This window comes from Trichosurus vulpecula, chromosome 7 (genome assembly GCF_011100635.1).
Source record: "Trichosurus vulpecula isolate mTriVul1 chromosome 7, mTriVul1.pri, whole genome shotgun sequence".
Classification (NCBI taxonomy): Eukaryota; Metazoa; Chordata; class Mammalia; order Diprotodontia; family Phalangeridae; genus Trichosurus; species Trichosurus vulpecula.
This window is the reverse complement of record NC_050579.1, coordinates 47,955,293-47,978,027: the sequence shown is the minus strand read 5'-3', so window position 1 is coordinate 47,978,027 and position 22,735 is coordinate 47,955,293. Positions and strand designations below refer to the sequence as shown.

The 22,735-nt window shown below is 39.8% G+C and overlaps 1 pseudogene; it reads left to right on the top strand.

Annotated features, from left to right (window-relative positions):
• The window catches only part of LOC118857510, a 123,073-nt pseudogene that overhangs the window by 1,041 nt on the left and 99,297 nt on the right, over nucleotides 1–22,735 (top strand).

Below are 22,735 nucleotides of genomic sequence, written 5' to 3'. Positions count from 1 at the left end.
GAGCACACTATAGACCAAACTAGTGACTTAAGTCAGCTGAGCATGCTGATTCCATATATAAATATATAATCTATAATGTAACTTCAAGAACATACCACCTTTCAATAAGGATCATGATATTCCTATTAGCACATACCCATGTATACATATATAATGTGACACTTTTGCTGCCTGATAAAGTGTTTAAATAGCACACACATACTTACATGCACATAGATAGATATTTCCACTGTATCACTTTTGTGTGCTTATATTCCTGAACTTTGTAAGGGACCTCTCTATATCAGATCTTCTTCACCTCACAAAGTTACAAGTCAGACATCAATAGTCACTTGCAATATCCTAGAAGAAAGGCCATAGCTTACATTTTTGCTATGGATAATTTTGTTGTTGTCATTCAGACACTTTTCAGTTGGGTCTGACTCTTTCTGCCCCCATTTGGGGTTTTCTTGGCAGAAATACCACAGTGGTTTGCCATTTCCTTCTCCAGTTCATTTTACAGATGAGGAAACTTGAGGCAAACAGAAGTAACTTGCCCAGGGTCACAAAGCTAGTAAGTGCCTGAGGCTAGATGTGAACTCAGAAAGATGAGTCTTCCTGACTCCGGGCTCAGCCCTCTATCCACTACGCCATCTACCTGCTCAATAAATTTATAAGACTAACCAAAAGCAATCCTCTTTTCATCCTTTCAATCAACTGTAATGGTCAAAGATCCTGAGGCATAAATTTGGAAAGAGAGGTCCTCCTTGTCCTCTAACCACTGGAGAGCCCAAAGGAGAAAAGCGGTGAATCAAGAGAGAATTCTAAAAGAGAGGCTACCTATGGTTTTGGGCACAAAACCGGAACCATCATATAAATTGTCTTTCCCAATGACTGCCTCTGCTTTGTGTAGACTTAGGACCATGCAGATTCAGAGAAAGTTTTCACCCAAGGGAATAAGAAAAAAAGGGGGGAAGGGCAAAGATATACCTTGTCTTAATTAAGAATTGGCTGCTATGAGCATGGATCCTTGTTGTGTCATTGAATTAAAGAGATCCAAAGACATGGAAGTACGTATGTTACTTATGCACAAAATGTGCTAAATTTTTTGTCAAGAACTGAATTCGAATCCTGCTTTAGACACTAGCTGTGTGACCTTGGACCAATCACTTAACTTGTGTCACTCTCAATTTCCTCACCTGTAAAGAGGAGCAGGGGATAGTATTATGTACTTCATAGGGTTGTTGTGATGATCAAATGAGATGTAAAGCATCTTATAGAACTTAAAGTGCTACATAAATGCTAGCTAATGGGATTCTTATTATTAGCTTTACTTCTGTGCTGGAAGGAAACACACTGTTGCTTCTGGGTTGAGTTTTGTTTTTTAATAAAAATGTTGTCATCAGTAGGAAAGTCTAATTATCAAGATAATTAGAAGGAGGAGAAAAAGTCAGCCTTGGACATCCTGGCATACGGGGCACCTCTGTCCTATCCCACTTACCCGCCTGTTGAGAGCTGTGTGGTCATTGAGACCAGCTACGAGGAGGGAGAGACAACCATGGTCTCTGGAGCCGGAATCATCAGAAACCACTTTGGTTGTGTGTGCATGTGTGTCTCCTAATCATCATCACCCCAAATCAAAGAGGAAAATGATAAAACAGGTTATAATTTTATTGATATTCTTTTGTGCATAATTTGCATTATCATCACTTTTTAAAGGTGATGATAATCACCTCTTCCAGAAGACCTCTCCCTCTCCCAGAACACAGTCCTCCAATAAAGAAATCCTCCATCCCAAAGAAATACAACTAAGAAAAACAAATCAATACCTTGGGTCTGACAAAACTAACGGTCCCCCGCTTCTCTGCAGAGAGACGGGAAGCCTGCCTCACTATTGGACAGTAAAGTCATGATTCAATATTAGCCTTTGTGTTGTCACCATTGTGAAGTTTTTACTCGGCATCAGTGAAACAATAAGGCAATAATAACCATGTAGATGATAATAGTCAAAATGCCTGTGTGGTTCTGTATCGCAAAGTATGCAAGACTCTACACGTAAAAGGTAGAAGAAGTAAACCATTTATTCAGACACCAGAGAACCATATCCCATAACCGAATGTTCAGCTCTCACAGCCAGTCAGTCTACTTCATCATAACAGCAAGGAACCCAAAACATTCAATACAAAAAATCACAACTTGGAGTCTTAGCATCCCAAAACCTCTCCTACCCCCCTGCTGGGGTCTTCCCCAAAACAAACTCACAGTACAGCTAAGTCAGTCTGTGCAGTTCTAATAATCACAAGGGCAGCCATTGGCAGCCACCAACAGCCATATTGTCTCTCTCTCAGCAATTTCTGTGACATAACTTCCTTTTCCTGTCAGGAAGCTCCTCCCACCATGTAACTTAGCTTTCCTGCGTCGTAAGCGGGTCACATGGCCTATTAATGGATGGGAAAGATCTTCAAATCAAAATGGCTAATACAATCAGTTCATACAATTCTCACTCATCTTTCCAGGAATCTTTAATATTTGCCATTGCTTATGAAAGTATGTTGTTTTTCATTGTTACCAAATTCAGAATGGGAAAGGACTGATCACCCTCACTCACTCCGGAGTCTAAACACCTCCCCTGCCCTTCCCCTACTTAATATACTTCAGTGGTTCCCTATCACCTCCAGGACCAAATATGAAAACCTCTGTTTGGCACACAAAGTCCTTCATAACCTACCCTCCCTCCCACCGCTAGTCTTCTCACACCTCAATGACATGGATATCCTTGAATACTTTAGTGGGTATTCTTCTCATACCTCTGTAGCATGGGTATCCTTCTCCATGAAGCCCTCCCTGATTGCCTCAGCTGCTAGTGTACTCTCCACAAAATATATCTATATTGTGCATAGTCCTATAGTTGTACATATCATGTCCCTAATGGAATTTAAGTTACTTGAGGAGAGGGCTGTTTTACTTTTGTCTACGTACTTCCAGTGCCCAGCGCTGTGTGCCCAGTGTGGCACATAGAAAGTATTTAATCAGTGCTTACTGATTGATTGATTTATCCCTCCTTCAGTGATTGGGGAAATGGAGAGGGAGAAGTGATGATACTAGGGAATTTTAAGGAGTGGAGGAGGAGAAATAAACAAGCTATTGGGTGGTGATACCATTTTCCTCAGTGAAGCTTAGTCAAGGTCATTTGCTTTAAGTGAAGGAAGTGGGATTTGGAAGTGGAATTGGTGTTGAGGAAGTGAAAAAAAATTAGACTACTTATGTGAAAAATAAGGAGTCATTAAGGAAGTGACTTTTGAAAGGAGTGAATTTTTCTGACAAATCCAGTTAAGGAGTCATTAAGGAAGTGACTTTTGAAAGGAGTGAATTTTTCTGACAAATCCGGATATAAGATATGAATCAGCAAATTCCACAGGACCAAATTTTATGTCTTTAAAACTAAATAAAAGATTTTGTATTTGATCCTAATTTTTAATTTTAAAATTGTCCTAGTCTAGAAACCTTTGGACTAGTCTATAAGATAAATCTTATCCATTTTCTTTAATTACAACCCCCAAAATGTCCTGCACTGGAATCTTTCTAGTCATTCTTATCAAAAGCCTAACTAGTTTCCAACCCCCCCAGTAACCTCTTTCCCAATTGGTCTCTGAAGAACTCTTCCCTGAAGTGATTAGGGTAATGACCAGACTGGCTGGTTGGTTGGTGGTTGTCCATTCTGAAAGAGGACCAAAATGATACATTCATTATGTTAAAGTCAAGTTACACTGTCTCCGACTGTAGCTGATGAGACCACCATGAGCTTAGAATGCTCTACCACAGGTCGGGCACAAATAGCTCTTGTCAACATTTGGGGTAGAGTCTCTAATTTGCGCATCCTGTGTTTCCTTTCAGCTACTTCAATTCTTCTTTGCTCATAGAGCACAATACCTTCTCTGATGAGGGCACGCCATGCTGAGTGGTCCCATGCCAGTCTCTCCCATGTCACACAATCAATTCCAAAGTTCTTAAGAGAGATCTCAAGAGTGTCCTTGTAATGGCTTCTTCTGACCACCATGTGGGCCCTTGCCCTGACTTTTCCATAAAATGGTCGTTTTGGCAAGTGTATGTTTGGCATTTGAACGTGGCCAGCCCATTGATGTTACCCTCTCTGCAGTAGAGTTTGAATGCTTGGCAGTTTTGCACAAGGAAGTGCCTGGTATCTTAAGCGGCCAGGCAATCCTCTTTACTCATAGGTCTTAGAAGGACTCTTCCCAGAAGTGATTAGGGTTATGACCAGACTAAGAGAAGGATGAAGTCTTTTGTTATTTCAGTTAATGGAAACATTCACCTTTGACCACTTAGAAAGGAAAATCCTTAAAGGGAATGACCAAAGAAGGATTGAATAGTTTTAGGACTATGATTCTCTAAGGGTGTGCTGAAAATTGTCATCTAACCTGTCTGTCTCAGGTTCCTCAACAATAAAGTAGGGATAATAACAGTACCCACTTTTCCATGGTTGTTGTGAAGATAAAGTGAGGCAATATTTGCAAAATGCTTAACTCAGTGCCTTCCAAGCACACCCTTAATAAATGCTTTTTCTTCTTTCAGGCATCAAGTTCTTCGGTTTTCAGAGAAGCCCGATCTAGCCAATGCCTTTTAGGCTTAAATCTATTTTTTGAACCATATTTCCCAGTCGTTGAAATCTATATCCTTGTGAGAGATCTCCCTTCCCTCCCAGCATCCACCCCAGCTTTAGGCTGAAAAGTCTGAGTGGTTTCCTATTAAATTCTCAGTTGGGAATCCTGTGCTCTCAAGCTCATTTCAAGAGAACTCTGCAGCAGAAGCCCTGTAAAGCTATGTTTGTCTGATCCCTTACTCTGTTTTGGAGGACCAAACATACTTTATGTCTGTTATACAAATGAATACAAGCAAACACAAAAGCTAAGCCTGAGGCAAGGCCATGGTCTATCTCCTCCCCAACCACATTCTCAGACTTTCATATGTATATGTGCCTGCAAAGCCTTCTCAGGCTTGGAGCCCACTCTACTCATCTTTAACATCAATATTATCCAACAGCCCACTCTCCTCCTATATTTAGGGTTTGTATGTTGATTGATTGATTGATTGGGGAGTGGAGTGTGGAACCCATATCTCACATTCTGTTTTTTCAGAGTCCATTAAGGATATTAGACAAGTGTAAGGTTAATTTGAAGTTCATATTGTCATTTTCTCTCCAAATTCCTGTCCCATTCACTTCACTCCTTCTTTGTTCATTAAAATTGTTAGTGAATCTAAAGTCATTCTCATTGCTTCCTACACTTTCTTGACAGGCCCTCATCACCTCATGTCCAGACTATTGCAAAAGGCCTTCTAACCAGTTTCCCAGCCTCTGTTCTCTCCCTACTCCAGTCCAGTATATTCTCCACTCAACTGTCAAAATGATCTTCCTGAAAAGCACATCTGATCATGTCACCTCCCTATTCAATAAACTTGTAACTCCCAATCACCTCTAGGATCAAATATAAAATCCATTGTTTGACAATTCAAAACCTTTCACAGCCTGGCTCCCTCCTGCTTTTCCCATCTTCTTTTGTTTTTCTTTTTAAGATATTTATTTTATTTACTTTTTTGTTAAATTTTTACTTCTGAGGCTGTCTCCCTCCCTACCTTGAATTAGAGAAGGCCAACATTTGACACAGATATGTATGTGGAGCCATACAATACACACTTCCATATATCAGTTCTTTCTCTGGAGGTGGATAGCATCTTCCTTCAGAAATTCTTTATAGTTGGTTTGAAGATTCATATAACTCAGAATAGTCTAGTCATTCACAGTTACTGTAGGAACAATATTGTTATTACTGTATGCGACATTCTCTTGATTCGGCTTGTTTCACTCTTCATTATTTCATGTGAGTCTTTCCATGTTTTTCTAAAATCAATTTATTATTTCTTACAGCACAGTAGTATTTCATCATGATCATATATCACAACTTATTCAGCCACATCTTCTCAATTTCTAATTCTTTACCACCCACAAAGAGAGCTCATAAAAATATTTTAGAACATGTAGGTCCTTTTCCCTTTTTTCCTCAATCACCTTGGGAAACAGGCCCAATATTAGTATTTCTTGATCAAAGGGGACAGGTAATTTAATAACTCTTTTAATAATACACAGTTTTATAGATCTTTGTGCATAGTTACAGACTGTTCTCCAGAATATTTGGATCAGTTCATAGTTCTACCAATGGCATATTATTCGTGTCCCAATTTTTCCTACATTCCTTCCAACATTTGCATTTTCCCCTTCTATCATTTTAGCCAATCCAATGGGTGTGAGATAGTACCTGAAAGTTGTTTTAATTTGTATTTCTCTAATCAGTAATGATTTAGATCCTTTTTTCATATGACAATATATAGCTTTAATTCCTTCTTCCAAAAACTGCCTGTTCATGTCCTTTGACCATTTATCAATTGGGGAATGACTCATATTCTTTTAAATTTGACTTAATTATCTACATATTTGAGATATGAGGCCTTTGTCTGAGAAACTTTCTGTAAAATTCCCCCTCCCCCAATTTTCTACTTTCCTTCTAATCTTAGCCACATTAGTTTTATTTGTACATATTATAAAACCTTTTAAATTTAATGTAATCAAAAGTATGCATTTTATATCCCATAATGCTCTCTATTTCTTGTTTATTCACAAAGTCTTCTATCTATAAATCTGATAGATAATATATGCCATGTTCTCCTAATTTACTTATGATATCTCCATTTATGTTTAAATCATTTATTCATTTTGACCTTTACTTGGTAAATGGTATAAGATGTTGGGCCATACCTAGTTTCTGCCACACTGCTTTCCAGTTTTCCCAACAATTTTTACCAAACAGTAAGTTCTTATCCTAAATGTTTAAATGTTCACATTTATCAAACACAAGATTACTGTAATCATTTACTACTGTGTATTGTATGTCTACTCTATTCCACTGATCCACCTTTCCATTTCTTAGCCAGTACCAGATAAGTTTTGATACTCATCACCTTATAATACAGTTAAGTCTGGTGCTACTAGATCTCCTTCCTTGACATTTTTTTCTCATTAATTCCTTGAATAATCCTGACCTTTTGTTCTTCCAAATGAATTTTATTATTTTTTTCTAGCTCAATAAAATAATTTTAGGGTAGTTTAATTGGGATGGGAATATCATTTCAGTCCCTTTCCAGTCTTCTTATTCCTTACCCTCCCTCCCTTCCTCATGCCAATGCTTTATGATCCATTACTCTGACCTCCTTTCTGGTGCTCAAGGCTCTGGGCCTTTTTCACTGATTCTTCCCCATGCCTAGAATAGTCTCCCCGCTCATCTCCATCTCCTGATTTTCTTTTTTATTTAAGTCTCAGATAAAATCCAATCTTCTGTGACAAATGTTTCCTTCTTAATTCTAATACTTTCCTTGTATTGATTAGCTCCAATTATCCTGTATATATGTTATTTGTGCATAGTTGGGTTTTTTTTAAATGTTGCTTCCTCCATTAGACTGTGAGCTCCATGAAGGCAAGGGCTATCATTAGCCTTTCTTTTGATCACCAGCACTTAGCAAAGTACATAGTCGGTGCCTAATAAATGCTTACTGACTAGTAAATGACTGAGCAAGTAAGTCAATTCATAGGATCAGATATTTAGCACTGAAAGGGATCTCAGAGGCTGTCTAGTCTAACTGCCTCATGTTACAGATGAAGAAAACGAGGTCTAAGAGGTTAAATGACCTTCCCAAGGTTGTACAGTTAGTAGTGAGCTACAGAGGTGGGAAATGAACACAAGTCCTTAGACTGCTGAGCCAGTATTCTTTTCACTGTATGGTGCTTCCTCAATATAGGCACTGGAGACCTACTGCTAAACTGATCTCATGGAACTTTTCACTGTTCAACCAAGTAATTGGCATCGTGTAGAAACAGTTCATTTATTCTCCTTTGAAGATATTAGTTTTAACTTTAGAGGCCTGGAAATCCAGTAAATAAACTAGTCTCTTAGGTACTAAGAACAATTTTGGACTTATAAATAAAGACTTGCCAGGCCAGATCTCTTTCCTCTGTCCACCTGCCAAGACCACACAGAGATGAAATCTTCATGTCCAACACCCCGAACTAGTTGTGGGCTAGTTCTAGCCCAGAGAGTCCTCCTGTCTGAAACATCACACTAAGATTTAATTTAACATAATAGATTATATTTACTTATGATTTACAGTTTGCAGAGTGATTTCCTTAAAACAACTCTGTGAAGTAGATAGTATTAGTATCACCCGAAGTTCAGCTTGTAAGCAGGAGGGTCGGAAGTCACAACCAACTTTTCAGACTCCAAGTCCAATGCTTTTTTCTACTACATGCTCTCTCTCCATCTGATTACTACTCAAGTGATATTGATAAGGAAAGAAGTCCAAGGAGACTGGCACCAGTCTGTGCTGTCTTGCTCAATGCCTGGCTTCTCATCCCCATCTTAACCCTAGACCAAGAACTTTCCTCATGAATCTGATATGATGGAATTTATGTGTCTTTGTGTAAAAAGAAATGTGGGAATATACACATATGTATGTACCTATGCATACACATAGATGTATATGTATACAAAAGTTTCAATGTATGGATGTGTATGTATATGCCCACCTATAAATATAGATAGGTAGATGGCTAGTTAGATACATACATACATGTATAGACATATATGTATGGATATCTATCTATACCATATACACATGTACATATATAGATATATCTTTATATGCTATAGATATATAGATATCTATATATCCATATCTATATACAAATATGTGCATAGGTGTATATGTGTGTGTGTGTACATTTTTTTTTCAGGTATACTAGACTTGAAGTCAGTTCTTGCCTCAGACACTTATTTGTGTGAACCTGAACAAATGTCCTAATGAACTTGATGCAGTTTACTTGTTCACCTCAAACATACCATTTTATGTAAACTAAAGTTTCTGTTTTCTGTTCCTCTTTGTATGCATGCTGTACACTGTATTCATTTAAGTCAATGACTACTTGGAGGAGTTAGAAGCTGCACTGACTAGCTGATATCTCATCCTGTGGGTATCAAAAGTCATATATAAAATGGAAGGCTGACTGCCATCACACTTCCAGGAAGTCGTTATGTACTGATAAGCCTTCCTGGAAACTGCCAGACACAATAATATACCCCTTCCCCAACACACATGTGTTGTACCCTATAGTCTACCAACTGGCAGGTCTACCAGCTAAGATGGACCTCTTCATTACAAATCCATCCTTGTTGGCATGAGCTTGCCTGAAACTTGAAAGGCATCTGCCCAATCTGTGTCCATCTTGACTAATTATGGTCAGACAAGAGACTACATTCCAGGAAACCCTAGACTCTTAGAAGTAATAGGGCCACTTGGAGTACAAACCCAAAGAAATAATATGGGAAATAAATAGCACTCTTGTAGCTTCCTCAGAGTCAATGGAGGCAGTCAATGTTATCCCACTAATCCACAGGCTAGAGTCCTAGAAAGAGTCTAGGCAGAAGAATAGTGAGTTATTGGACCCATAAAGTGTCTATAAAACTGAACGAGCAACAGGTGGGGTTAGTTCATCACTACCAAGAGAGAAGCTGGCTCATGTGGAGACTTTGTGTGTGAAACACCTATAATTGGCCAACACTCAGCACTACATCCCATGAAGGGCTGACTTGAGACTTGACTGATTCTGCCCTCTACCCGCATCTGCTATGACTTTAATTGGGCTCACAATCTCCTTTCTGTTAAGTTGTTGAGTTTGTTCATGACTTTAATCACCAGCAGGGGAATTGATAATTCCTTACTTGTCTCCCTTTTGTTCCTTTCTTTTCCTTTTTTCTCTTTTTTGTATCTTTCTCCATCTTTTTTTCCTTGCTTCCTTCCTTCTTTCTTTCCTCTCTTTGTATTTGTCCAATATTTGTATGATTATCTTTATTTCTTTTAACTGTCTGACTTCATCAGCAGTTTCTCAGATTACAATCTCCCCTGATTTTGAGGATGAACCTTGTTAACTCCCATTATATATAAGCTTTGCAGCAGGGTCAAGCACAGTCATTCACTTAATAACTGTTTGCTAATGACCAATGTTGAAGGACCCTTCAGTCTAGACTACCTAATCCGTCTGTGAAGGCCAGGCCCTTTGTTCAGGGACCTTGTCTCATTCTACATTTTGTATGGTAGCTAATCCTTGACTAGAAGGGATTAGTTTAAATGCCAAGGAAAAACAACACTATACCACTGCACCAACTGCCACCTGATGTTTTTCTTAGATTGAGTAAGAAAAGAAATCATTTGTAATACTCAACCATAACATAAATTACACTTCACTTGTCCACTCCAAGCATACCTTTTTATTAAAGTTTTGGTTTATATCTTCCATTTCTCTTTTCAGTCACATTGTATATCACTACATTTTCCCCTCTTCCCACTCACACACATGTTTAGCCTTCCCCTTTACCCTTATTCTCTACTTGTTCAGTGCGAGAATGTCAAAATGGAGGATGGGGGAATTGTGCTTTGGTTGGAATAACTTTATTTCTGCATGTTGAGGATATGGGATACTTTGATTAGACCATATTGGTAATGAAGCTAAACTTCACATGGGTGTCCCAGCTTAAAGGTACCAGGGGAAGCTCCACCATCTTCTCACGGATCGAGGAGGTTTACATATGTGTTGCACATCTGTGAATCATGACTGAAACCCTAATTCAGAAATGAATGCTTTTGTTTGTTTCTACCAGAGGACCAATAAGGGAAGAAGAATTGATTACTATATGTATAACAATAGTATTGAAAACATAAAGCATATACTTTGTGATCATCATACATAGAGTATATCAGAGCTAGACTGAGATCTTAAGGGTCATCTAGAACAATTTCCTGATTTTAAAGATGAGGAACCTGAAGTCCAGAGAAATTAAGAGACTTGCCTGAAATCACCCAGCTGGTCAGTGAGAGATTCAGAGAAGGAACAAAAGTAACCAGCTCGATGTTCTTTCCTTTATATCAGGATGCCAGCAGTGTGGCACATTATTATTTGGGGTGGATGGGATTTGGGTAACAGGTTCAGTGTTTTTACATTCCTAGGTTCTATTTAATACATATGTATTTATACCCCTCCCTGCAAATATTCTACTTCCATTTATGATTTTTTAACTAGGAACATGGAATCATAGGATTTCAGATATGGAAGGGAACTTGGAAGTCGTCTGGCCTGTATGTGAAGCATGAATCCCTTTTCCATCAGCACCAACTTTCTGTTTTCAGGCTTTGTTTGAACACCTCCATTGAGGGAGAATACACTAACTCTTGGAGGCAGCTTATTCCATATTTGAAAAGCTCAGATTTTTAAGGAGTGTTTTTTCTTTGCATCAATCCTATATCTACTTTCCTATAACTTCTGCCTGTTGCTCCTTGTTCCTTCCTCGAGGGCTAAGCAGAATAACTCCCACTGCAGTTTTTCATGAAAGACTTCCAAATACAGTCCTCGTGCTCACTCCTCCAAGTCCTCTTTCCTACAAAATAAACATTCCCACTTTCTTAAACACCTACCCAAATGGAGTATCGGTTGAAGTCCTCCCTCAATCCTGTTTACTTCTGGTGGGTGTGGTCCACCTTGTCGAGGTGACTTCTAGAACTATACTTTAGATGTGGTCTTACTAGGACACAGTACACCAAGATCATCAGCTCTCCTCGTTCTGAAGAGTGGGTCTTTGTTATTATAGTCTAAGACTGAACTAGTTTGAGGGTGGGGTGAAGGGAGAGTCTCTTGCCACACTATGAACTCATATTGAGTTTTTAGTGCTCTAAACTCCCAAGTTTTTTTCACATTAATTTGTCTAACCATATCTTTCCAATGCAATACTTCATAAGGTGATTTAAAAATAAAGTGTAGTAATAATAGCTAATATTTACAGAGTGCTTTGGGGGTTTGAAAAGTTCTTTGCATATATTATCTCATTTGATCCTCACAGCTCTTTGATGTAAGAGGTATTATCAGTCCCATTTGATAGATGAGGGGACTGAGCATAAAAGGGGTTAAATGACTTTCTCAGGATCACAAGATAGTGTTTGAAGCAGGATTTAAATTTATGCCATCAACTGCTCCTATGATGTTTTACATATTGATGCTTGGAAAGATAAAGATTCATATTGTATTTTATCATATTACACTTAGCCTATAATTCTAGCCTGTCAAGATTTTGGGGAAATCCAAATTCTATCATCTAACACATTGATTAATTCTCCAACCTTCATGTCCTCTCAATTTGATGATCTAGGATCTGTCCTTGGTCCTGCACTGTTCAAGTCAAGTCAAAAGGCTTATTAACCACCTGCTGCAGGCCAAGAACTGCACTAGGTTTAAGTGATGCTAAGACAAAAATGAGATGGTCCCTGCTCTGAAAGACCTTACATCAGTAACTTGGGTGAAGGAAGGGATGGTGTGCTATTCAATTCTGATGGTGATGCAAAGCTTTGGACTACAACACGGTGTATTGGAAAGAGCACCAGACGTGGAGTTGGAGGGCTTTGCCCTTTGCTAACCATGTGACTTTTGGCAACCCATTTAGCTTGTCTGGATCTCAGTTTTCTCATTTATTAAAGGTAGAGCTTGGATTAGATGACTGCTAAATTCCATTAGTTCCAAATTATGTGCTTACTTATGGATAACTAATAAATTGGAAAAAAGGATGTAAAAAGATCTCAGTAGGCTAGAATGATGGACTGAGTCCAAAAATATAAAATTTAATAGGGATAAATATAGACTTCTACTTTCAGATTTTTAAAAAATTGGTTGCACATGTACAGGAGATAACATGGTAGAATGGGAAGAATACTGGGTATGAGGCAGAGGACATGAGTTCTAATCCTGTCCCTGTTGTTTACTACCCATGGGACCTCAGGCAAGCTATTTGAGCTCTCTGGGTCTCAGTTTCCTCATCTATGAAATGAGGGGATTGGATTATATAACGTGTAAGATCCCTTCCAATTCTCTATGATCCTTTGATCCTGTTATAGGAGGAAGAAGACATGGCTAGACAATAGTGTACATGAAAATATCTATGGGTTAGTGAACTGCAAGTTTAATAAGTCAATAATGTGATATGGGAGGGGGCAAGTATTTATTTATAACACCTACTAAGTTCCAGGCATTGTACTGAGTGCTTTACAAATATTTTCTCATTTGATCCTCACAACAACCCTGGGAGAAAGATGTCATTATTATCCCGATTTTACAGATGAAGAAACTGAAACAGACAGAAGTTCAGTTACTTGCCCAGGGTCATACAACAAGTAAGTATCTGAGACTAGATTTGAACTGGGGTCTTTCTGACTCCAGGTCCGGAACTCTATCCACTGTACCACCTAGTTACCTTGAAATGCCTCTAATGTGACAGTCAAAATGCTAATTTGATCTGAGATTATACTAAGAGAACACAATTTGCAGAATAAAATAGGTGGTAATCTCACTGTAATGTGTTCTGGTCAGTCCAGATTTGTGTTCACTTGTGGGAATCACAAGTTTGGAAGAGCATTTGGAAGAACTAGTATGCCTCTAGAGGAAGGAACCCAGGCAGATGAAGGAAATGAAGACCATGATACATGAGAACCAAATGAAGGAACCAAGGATATTTAGCCTAGAGAAGATAACATTCAAGCTGGAAATCATAGCTGTTTTCATGTATTTGAAGAGCTCTTATATGGAGAAAGTATTATTCCTGTCCTGGATAACACCAGAGGGGAGGACCAGGTGAAATGGGTAGAAATGACAGCAGGAGATTTAGGCTTGATTCAAAGCTATTCAAAAGTAGCATTATCTTCCTCAGAAGGGATGGAGGTTTCTATCACTGGACATATTCAAGAGGAGGCTAGTTGATCCCTCATCAAGATCGTTGTGTAATAAAAGATTAATGTTTGAATATGGACTAAGCTAAGGACTTGCTGTTAGGGGCATGATGACCTAGCAGGAAGATAGATGGGCTGGAAGTCAATCAAGCCATCTTTAGCATTTATATGCTCGGTGGGCCTTATCAAAACTCCCACATTCACTAACAAACCAGGAAACCCAAAGGACAGCTAGCTATAGACCAGGAGTCTTTTTTCCTTTTTTTATTATTTATTTAATATTTTTAGTTTTCAGCATTGATTTTCACAAAAGTTTGAATTATAAATTTTCTCCCCATTTCTACCCTCCCCCCACTCCAAGATGGCATATATTCTGATTGCTCTGTTCCCCAGTCAGCCCTCCCTCCTGTCACCCCACACCCCCCCATCCCCTTTTCCCTTACTTTCTTGTAGGGAAAGATAGATTTCTATGCCCCATTGCCTGTATATCTTATTTCCTAGTTGCATGCAAAAACTTTTTTTTTGAACAACTGCTTTTAAAACTTTGAGTTCCAAATTCCTTCTCCTCTTCCCTCCCCACCAACCCTCCCTAAGAAAGCAAGCAATTCAACCTAGGCCACATGTGTATCATTATGTAAAACCCTTCCACAATACTCATGTTGTGAAAGACTAACTATATTTTGCTCCTTCCTTATCCTATCCCCCGTTGTTTAATTTTCTCCCTTGACACTGTCCCTTTTCAAAAGTGTTTGCTTTTGATTACCTCCTCCCCCATCTGCCCTCCCTTCTATTGTTCCCTCCCCCCTTTTATCTCCTTCGTCCTTCTTTGCTGTGGGGTAAGATACCCAATTGAGTGTGTATGTTATTCCCTCCTCAGGTCAATTCTGATGAGAGCAAGATTCACTCATTCCCCCTCACCTGCCCCCTCTTCCCTTCCTACAGAATTGCTTTTTCTTGTCACTTTTATGCGAGATAATTTACCCCATTTTATCTCTCCCTTTCTCCCTCTCTCAATATATTCCTGTCTCATCCCTTAATTTGATTTTATTTTTTTAGATATCATCCCTCCATATTCAGCTCACCCTGTGCCCTCTATCTATATATATATATGTGTGTATTCTCTTCAGCTACCTAATACTGAGGTCTCATGAATTATATACATCTTCTTTCCATGTAGAAACGTAAACAAAGCAGTTCAACTTTAGTAAGTCCCTTATGATTTCTCTTTCTTGTTTACCTTTTCATGCTTCTCTTGATTCTTCTGTTTGAAAGTCAAATTTTCTATTCAGCTCTTTTCATTGAGAAAACTTGAAAATCCTCTATTTTATTGAAAATCCATATTTTGCCTTGGAGCATGATACTCACTTTTGCTGGGTAGGTGATTCTTGGTTTTAATCCTAGCTCCACTGACCTCCAGGATATCATATTCCAAGACCTTCGATCCCATAGTGTAGAAGCTGCTAGATCTTGGGTTATCCTGATTGTGTTTCCGCAGTACTCAAATTGTTTCCTTCTGGCTGCTCTCAGTATTTTTTCCTTGATCTGGGAGCTCTGGAATTTGGTGACAATGTTCCTAGGAGTTTTCTTTCTGGGATCTTTTTCAGGAGGAAATCAGTGGATTCTTTCAAGTTCTATTTTACCCTCTGGCTCTAGAATATCAGGGCAGTTCTCCTTGATAATTTCTTGACAGATGATATCTAGGCTCCTTTTTTGATCAGGGCTTTCAGGTAATCCAATAATTTTTAAATTCTCTCTCCTGGATCTATTTTCCAAGTTAGTGGTTTTTCCAATGAGATATTTCACATTGTCGTCCATTTTTTTATTCTTTTGGTTCTGTTTTATAATATCTTGATTTCTCATCAAGTCACTAGCTTCCACTTACTCCAATCTAATTTTTAAGGTAGTATTTTCTTCAGTGGTCTTTTGGACCTCCTTTTCCATTTGGCTAATTCTGCCTTTCAAGGCATTCTTCTCCTCATTGGCTTTTTGGAGCTCTTTGCCATTTGAGTTAGTCTATTTTTTAAGGTGTTATTTTCTTCAGTATTTTTTTGGGTCTCCTTTAGTAAGTCATTGATTTGTTTTTCATGGTTATCTCACATCACTCTCATTTCTCTTCCCAATTTTTCCTCTACTTCTCTAACTTGCTTTTCCAAATCCTTTTTGAGCTTTTCCATGGCCTGGGACCAGTTCATGTTTTTCTTGGAGGCTTTTGATGTAGGCTCTTTGACTTTGTTGAATTCTTCTGTCTGTATGTTTTGGTCTTCTTTGTCACCAAAGAAAGATTCCAAAGTCTGAGACTGAATCTGAGTCCATTTTCGTTGCCTGGCCATGTTCCCAGCCAACTTACTTGACCCTTGAGCTTTTTATGGGAGTATGACTGCTTGTAGAGTAGAGAGTACTTTGTCCCAAGCTTGAGGGGCTGCACTGTTGTTTTCAGAGCTATTTCTGCACAGCAAGCTCTGCCACACCAGCACTCCTCCTCCCCCAAGAACCGCCAACCTAGACCACGACTCAGATCTGAGCAGGCTCTGCACTCCTGCTCAGATCCACCACTTAATTCCTCCCACCAGGTGGGCCTGGGGCAGGAAGCAACTACAGCTGTAGTTCTGTAGCTGCACCACCTCCACTGCCCCTGGGGTGGTGTCTGAACAGTGAACTCCTTTCACTCTGTCCCTGCACTTTTTCCCCACTAACCTTCTCTGTTTTCTTTGGTGTTTGTGGGTTTAGAAGTCTGGTAACTGCCACAGCTCACTGATTCAGGGAACTAGGGCCTGTTCCACCTGGCTCCCAGTCTGATTGGTCCAGGTGCAGCCCATACTGGGCTCTGCTCTGCTCCACTCCTAGGTCTATGAGATAGACCTTACCCAGCATCCATCCAGGCTGTCCTGGGCTGGAGCCCTCCTTCCCTCTGCTATTCTGTGGGTTCTGCAGTTCTAGAATTTGTTCAGAGTCATTTTTATAGGTGTTTGGAGGGTCCTGGGGGAGAGCTTTAGGCCAGTCCCTGCTTTCTAGCTGCCATGTTGGCTCTGCCTTCCAACCAGGAGTTTTTAACTTTTTTTTGTGCCATGAACCCCTTTGGCAATCTGGTGAAACCTATGGGCCCCTTATAGAATCATGTTTTGGGATGTATAAAATGGATTATATAAGATTATAAAGGAAATCAATTATGTTGGAATACATTATGAAAATATCAAAAACACAAACAAGTTCATGGACCTTAGGTTAAGAACCCCCATACTATAGACTCTGGGGCTCATTGTTCCAACTTCCACTCTCATTGGCAAGTCAGGTCCCAAGAAGGAACAACTGTAGACTCTCTGGGTCCTCATCCCAGCTCCCACTCTCACTAGAAAGTTGAGTCCCCAGAACAAGACTACTTTTCCTCCCTCAGACTTCTAGGGGTATCTGCTAAAGACTTGGGATTATTCTTTCTAATTCTACTGGCTTAAGTCCCCATTCTGATGTGTTTTCGCCAATATCAATTGGCAGTGATTATCAATTGTCCTAGTATCTTTTAACTAATTAACATCAGTTAGCTCTTACAAATGGATATGTATGGAAAAGACATAACCAGAACCAAAGTATAAACACAACTCTCCCAATGTGGGGGTATAATATCCTCTATATTACCTAGGTCCCTAGGGAAAACTGGCTCAAATGTAAAGCAGTTGGCATAAAGCACATATCCTTCCAATGTGGTATCACCAATGTGATGGAAGTCAATTCACTGCTGGGCTGGGTCAAGTCACTTCTCAGGACCTTGTTTGCACCTCACCTGGCTCAGGTGCTATGGATTCCAGTTCCTGGACTCCTGAGGGCTTTTGTGATCTTTCAAAGCGCAGAAGGTCACAGTCTCAACTTTGATCTCCGATACTTCTTCACATTAGACCAGGAAAAAACAAACACAAAGAGACAAGAAAAAAAAAAGGACTCGGAGATACTGAGTTCCTGGACACACATTAGCTGGGTAGATAGGCTGAATGGGTAGCTTGAAGTAGGAAGCCACTGCTCCTGACTCTCTATCTACCCAGAGGCTTACAGCAGTCACTGCTTCCTTTACCACCAAGAAAGAGAGTGCACAATTTGTTGAGTAGCATTCTTTGTATCGTAATCAGTTATGGCTCAGCAGTCAGAAACAATCACAGAACACTCGCACATTTTCTGAAATAGAGAAGAGGGCCCTTCCACTACACATCATCCCTTACCTCTAGATGCAGGATTTTGAAACCTCCTTATCTAGCTTGATTGTAGGCAGAGCATACTGCACATGCTCAGAGGATGGGGCTCCCACTGACCAAGCCCTGTTACACAATCAAAAGTTGTGTCTGACTCTCTGTGACCCCATTTGGGATTTTCTTGCCAGAGCTACTGGAGTGATTTGCCATTTCCTTCTCCAGATCATTTTACAGATGAAGAAACTGAGGCAAATAAGCTAAAGTGACTTGTCCAGGGTCACACAGCTAGTAAGTATCTGAGGCCAAATTTGAACTCAGGAAGATGAATCTTCTTGACACCAGGCCCAGCACTCTATCCACTGTGGGGCTTACTATAATACTGTCATTCAATCTGTCAGGTCCCCACCCACTGGAGAGATATTGCCAACTTGTGCTAACAAATGAGTAGTAGTAACATAAACTAGTGCTTCTGTGGTGTTTAAGGTTTGCAAAGTACTTTATAAATACTATCCCATAACAACACTGGGAGGTAGCTGCTATTATCTCAATTTTACAGATGAGGAAACTGAGTCAGGAAGAGATTAAATGACAGAGCTAATAAATGTCTGAGGTAAAATTTGAACTCAAATTTTCCTGACCCCAGACTCAGAGCTCTAGCCATTGTGCTACCTAGCTGCCTAGTTAGGGCATTGTGTAAGGACAATCAACAAGAGGGAGTAATCTTCCTGGTGGAAAAAAGGATGTGTTCTTTCTATATTGAATGAACCGCATTTGATGACAGATCCAGCCCAAAGTTCCCTAGAGTACCAATGTGGACAGTGTGGTAAGAGCTCCAGCTCCAGAAAGTGTGTGTGAGGAGAGGGGAGTGGTAGGTAGATTATAATTTGGCCATACTGCCTTACCATGGTTCTCCCACGTGGTTCTCCATGCCTTTGTTCTGGTGATCCCCTATCTAGAGGTGGGTAGTGGTAAACCCTCCACAGGGTTAGAGATTGGCAGCGACAGCATGGTTTGCTCTTCTATGCCACCCAGTTTTTAAAAGGACTTCTATGGGTTTTTTTAATAGCATGCCAACCCTCCCCACACCTACCCTCCACCATGCCCCCGGCAATATTATCATCCAATTAAATATATCTTATTATTTTGTTAGCCAGGATACTGGGATATATTTAAAGATGCTTTGGGGAAAATTCGGGCTGCCTTTGTCAGAAAGTTAAACTGTTTTAGCTGTCTCTTCATGAACCTATGCTGGCTTCTAATGATCAGTATTTCCCTTTCTAAGTGCTGAAAAAAAAATGATCTCCTCAGTGATGTTTTGTGGAATTTTCCTAAAATCCAAGACAAGTCCACTTAATGAAGCATCATGCGTGAGGACCATAGTAGGGCAGCATGGTCGAATTGTACACTATGTAGAGGGAAGTAACATATGACAAAATTAGAGAGCAGGAAGGGGCCGGGTTGTAAAGAGATATAAGTGGCAGACAAAGGATTTGATATTTTATAGCCTTTGTCTAAAACAAAAATAGGTAACTGGGATTTCAAACCCAAGAAAAATGGTTTAAAGAATTCCTTTTTTTTTTCTTTAACAATGAAAACTTAGGGTTTCTAAGACAATCATTTTTAACTTTTTGTTTGTGCATTTCAATGTGTTTATTTACAGTTACTAAGGTTTTTGTTGTTGCTGAATCATTTCAATCACATCTGATTCTTTGCAACCCCATTTGGGGTTTTCTTGGCAAAGATGCTGGAGTAGTTTGTCATTTCCTTTTCCAGCCCATTCTACAGATGAGGAAGTGAGGCAAGCAGCTTCTGTGGTGTTTTAGATTTTTCTTTCCTTCTTTATACCTTCTACATCTACCACAATGCCTGGCACATAGCAGATACTTGATATGTAACTTGTTGAATTAATTAATTGATACTCAACATTTTTTTTTATTATGCCCAGGCCTCGTGAATTGAACATGTTGAAAGCAGCGAGGTATACCTTCTCTTTATAGCCTCTCATTCATCTTGGGTTTCAAATCTCAGTTGTCTATTTTTTGTTTAGACAAAGGCTATGAAATATAAAATTCCTCTATGTAGCATTTATATCTCTTCACAACTTGACCCCTTCCTACCTTTCTATCTTATAATTTGTTTTCCTTTATATAGCCTGCATTTTGACCATATTGCCCTACCATGGCTCTTCCTCATGATGCTTCATCACCTTTCTCCATGTTTTTGTTCTGGTGATCCCGTACAAGGGTGGGGAACCTACAGCCTTGGGGCCACATGTGACCCTCTAGGTCCTCAAGTGTGGCCCTTTAATGGAATCTAAAGTTCACAGAACAAATTGTTCTGGATATATTAAGCTAGATATACCATAGACATCTTCCTCCTTGATAGAAAAAAAAATTAGTAATTCTGTCTTCAGTGTACTGTCTATTATCCTATCATCTATGCAAAGTAATGGCAATACCCTCTCTTTGATCCCCTTTGTCCCCAGCATAGCTAAAAATGAGCTTTTTTATTATTATCTTTGGTATCGATGATTTAGTCTCAGATTGTCTGGGACTTCAGCGTCCTGGTCATTATTTTTGCAGGTCTTTGCCATTCTTTTGTATTCTAGATTACCTGTATCCTACAATTACTTTCATCTTAGTTTGCTCTTTTAAAATCTTAGTTGGTGCATGAGTTCCCTGGGCAGCCACAAAGATTTCTTTAAATGGTTCTGCCCCTTTTTAATCTCACCTGGGATCATTCAATTTAGACCTGGAAGACATCTTTGACAGAGTCCAGTCTGTTAGCATCATTATACAGATGAGGAAAATGATGTGCAGATCAAGATCACAGAGTTTGTACGTGACAGGGCTGGGATTTGAACTGCTGTATTCTCACACAAGTTACTGCTATCCTATAACTGCTTCTCATCCCTTTTCAATATAACAGACCTTGAAATATTTGAAGATTGCTGGCACAGTGTGTAGCGCAAAGGGTCTGAAGTTAGGAAGACTCATCTTCATGAGTTCAAATCTAGCCTCAGACACTAGTGTGTGACCCTGGGCAAGTCACTTAACTCTGTTTGCCTCAGTTTCCTCATCTGTAAAATGAGCTGGAGAAGGAAATGGCTAAACCACTCCAGTATTTTTGCCAAGAAAACCCCAAATGGGCTCATGAAGACTTGGACAAAACTATCCTACAGATTCTTCTCATCTCTTTTCTATATAACAGATCTTTGAATTTTGAAGATTGCTGGCATGCCCGTCTACTGTTTTCTCTTACAAACCACAAATATTTTTGATGACCTTTTAATGAATAGTTCCTTTCTGTATTAACTACTATCCCTCTAATATTTTTCTGAGCACTTAGAAATTTAAAGTCAGCTTTAATCTTGAGACATTTCTGGCCAGGTAGTCAAGAGGCCTGGATTCAAGTCCCAATTCTGACACTAATTAACTATGTGATTTCTATGTATGAACCTTGGGTTGCTCCTCTGTGAAATGGGAGCAGTTAGAGCACAGGATTGCTAAGAACTCTTTCCGCTCTAACCTCCTGTGGTCAGTATCTCTCTCCCTTGAGAGGCGGTGTGGTTGAAAAGACCTGGCTTTCGAAAAGGACTCAGCTGCTTGTTGCCTTTTTGACCGTGGGCAGATCACTCCCCTTTCTAGATCCTCAGCTCCCTTGTCCGAGGACCAGACGGTCTCCCTTCCAGCTCTAAATGCTAGGTCTTAAGAAAGGGCGCCTTGGCCCTTTGTGTGGAAATGATGCTACTCATTTCTTCTGGAATCTTGACTATCCCCACGAGGGGGCAGCAGAGACTAGCAATGCTGTCTAGCAGCAAAGGGGTGCGATGGAAGGGAATTGGAGCTCAGACTGTGAAGCCAGGTTTTCTTGTCCTGGAGCAGAAGGTGGTTACTACTTGTCATTATGCAATAACTCGTACCAATGATCTCAAAACTGCTCTGCAGATAAGATCTAATTTAAATGGGGAAGTCTAGCCTAGAGAAGGGAAAATTCAGGTGAGGACTTGAGAGTCTCCTGAAGCATTCAGAGGGATGACCTGTAGAAGAAAGATTCAGCTTGTTCTCCTAAGGGCATAAGTTGAAGTAATCCATGGACGTCAGTCAATCAGCACACATTTATTAAGCACCTAATATGCGCCAGGCACTGTGCTAATCACTGAGGATGTGAAGAAAGGCAAAAAACAGTCTCTGCCCTTAATGAGCTCACACACAGAAACTAATGGGGGAGACAACATGAAAACAACTATGTAGAAACAAGTTATAAACAGAATAAATTGGAGTTAATCAAGAAAGGGAAGGCACTCCCATTAAGGGAGATCAGGGAAAGCTTCTAGCAGAAGGTGAAATTTTAGTTGAGACTTGGAGAAAGAGGGAAGCCACGAAGTGAAGAGGAAGAGTGGGGAGAGAATTACAGACATAGGGGCAGGTAGGTGGCTCAGTGAGTAGAGCACTGGCGCTGGAATCGGGAGGACCTGAGTTCAAATCTGGTCTCAGACACCTGACACACTAACTAGCTGTGTGGCTTTGGGCAAGTCACCTAACCCCAATTGCCCTGCCTTCCACCTCCAAAAAGAAAGAAAGAATTACAGACATGAGGAACAGCTGCTGAAAATGATCAGTCAGGAGATGGAGTGTCCTGTGACAAACATCTAGGAGGCCAGTGTTACTGGATCACAGAGCATGTGGAGAGGAGTAAGG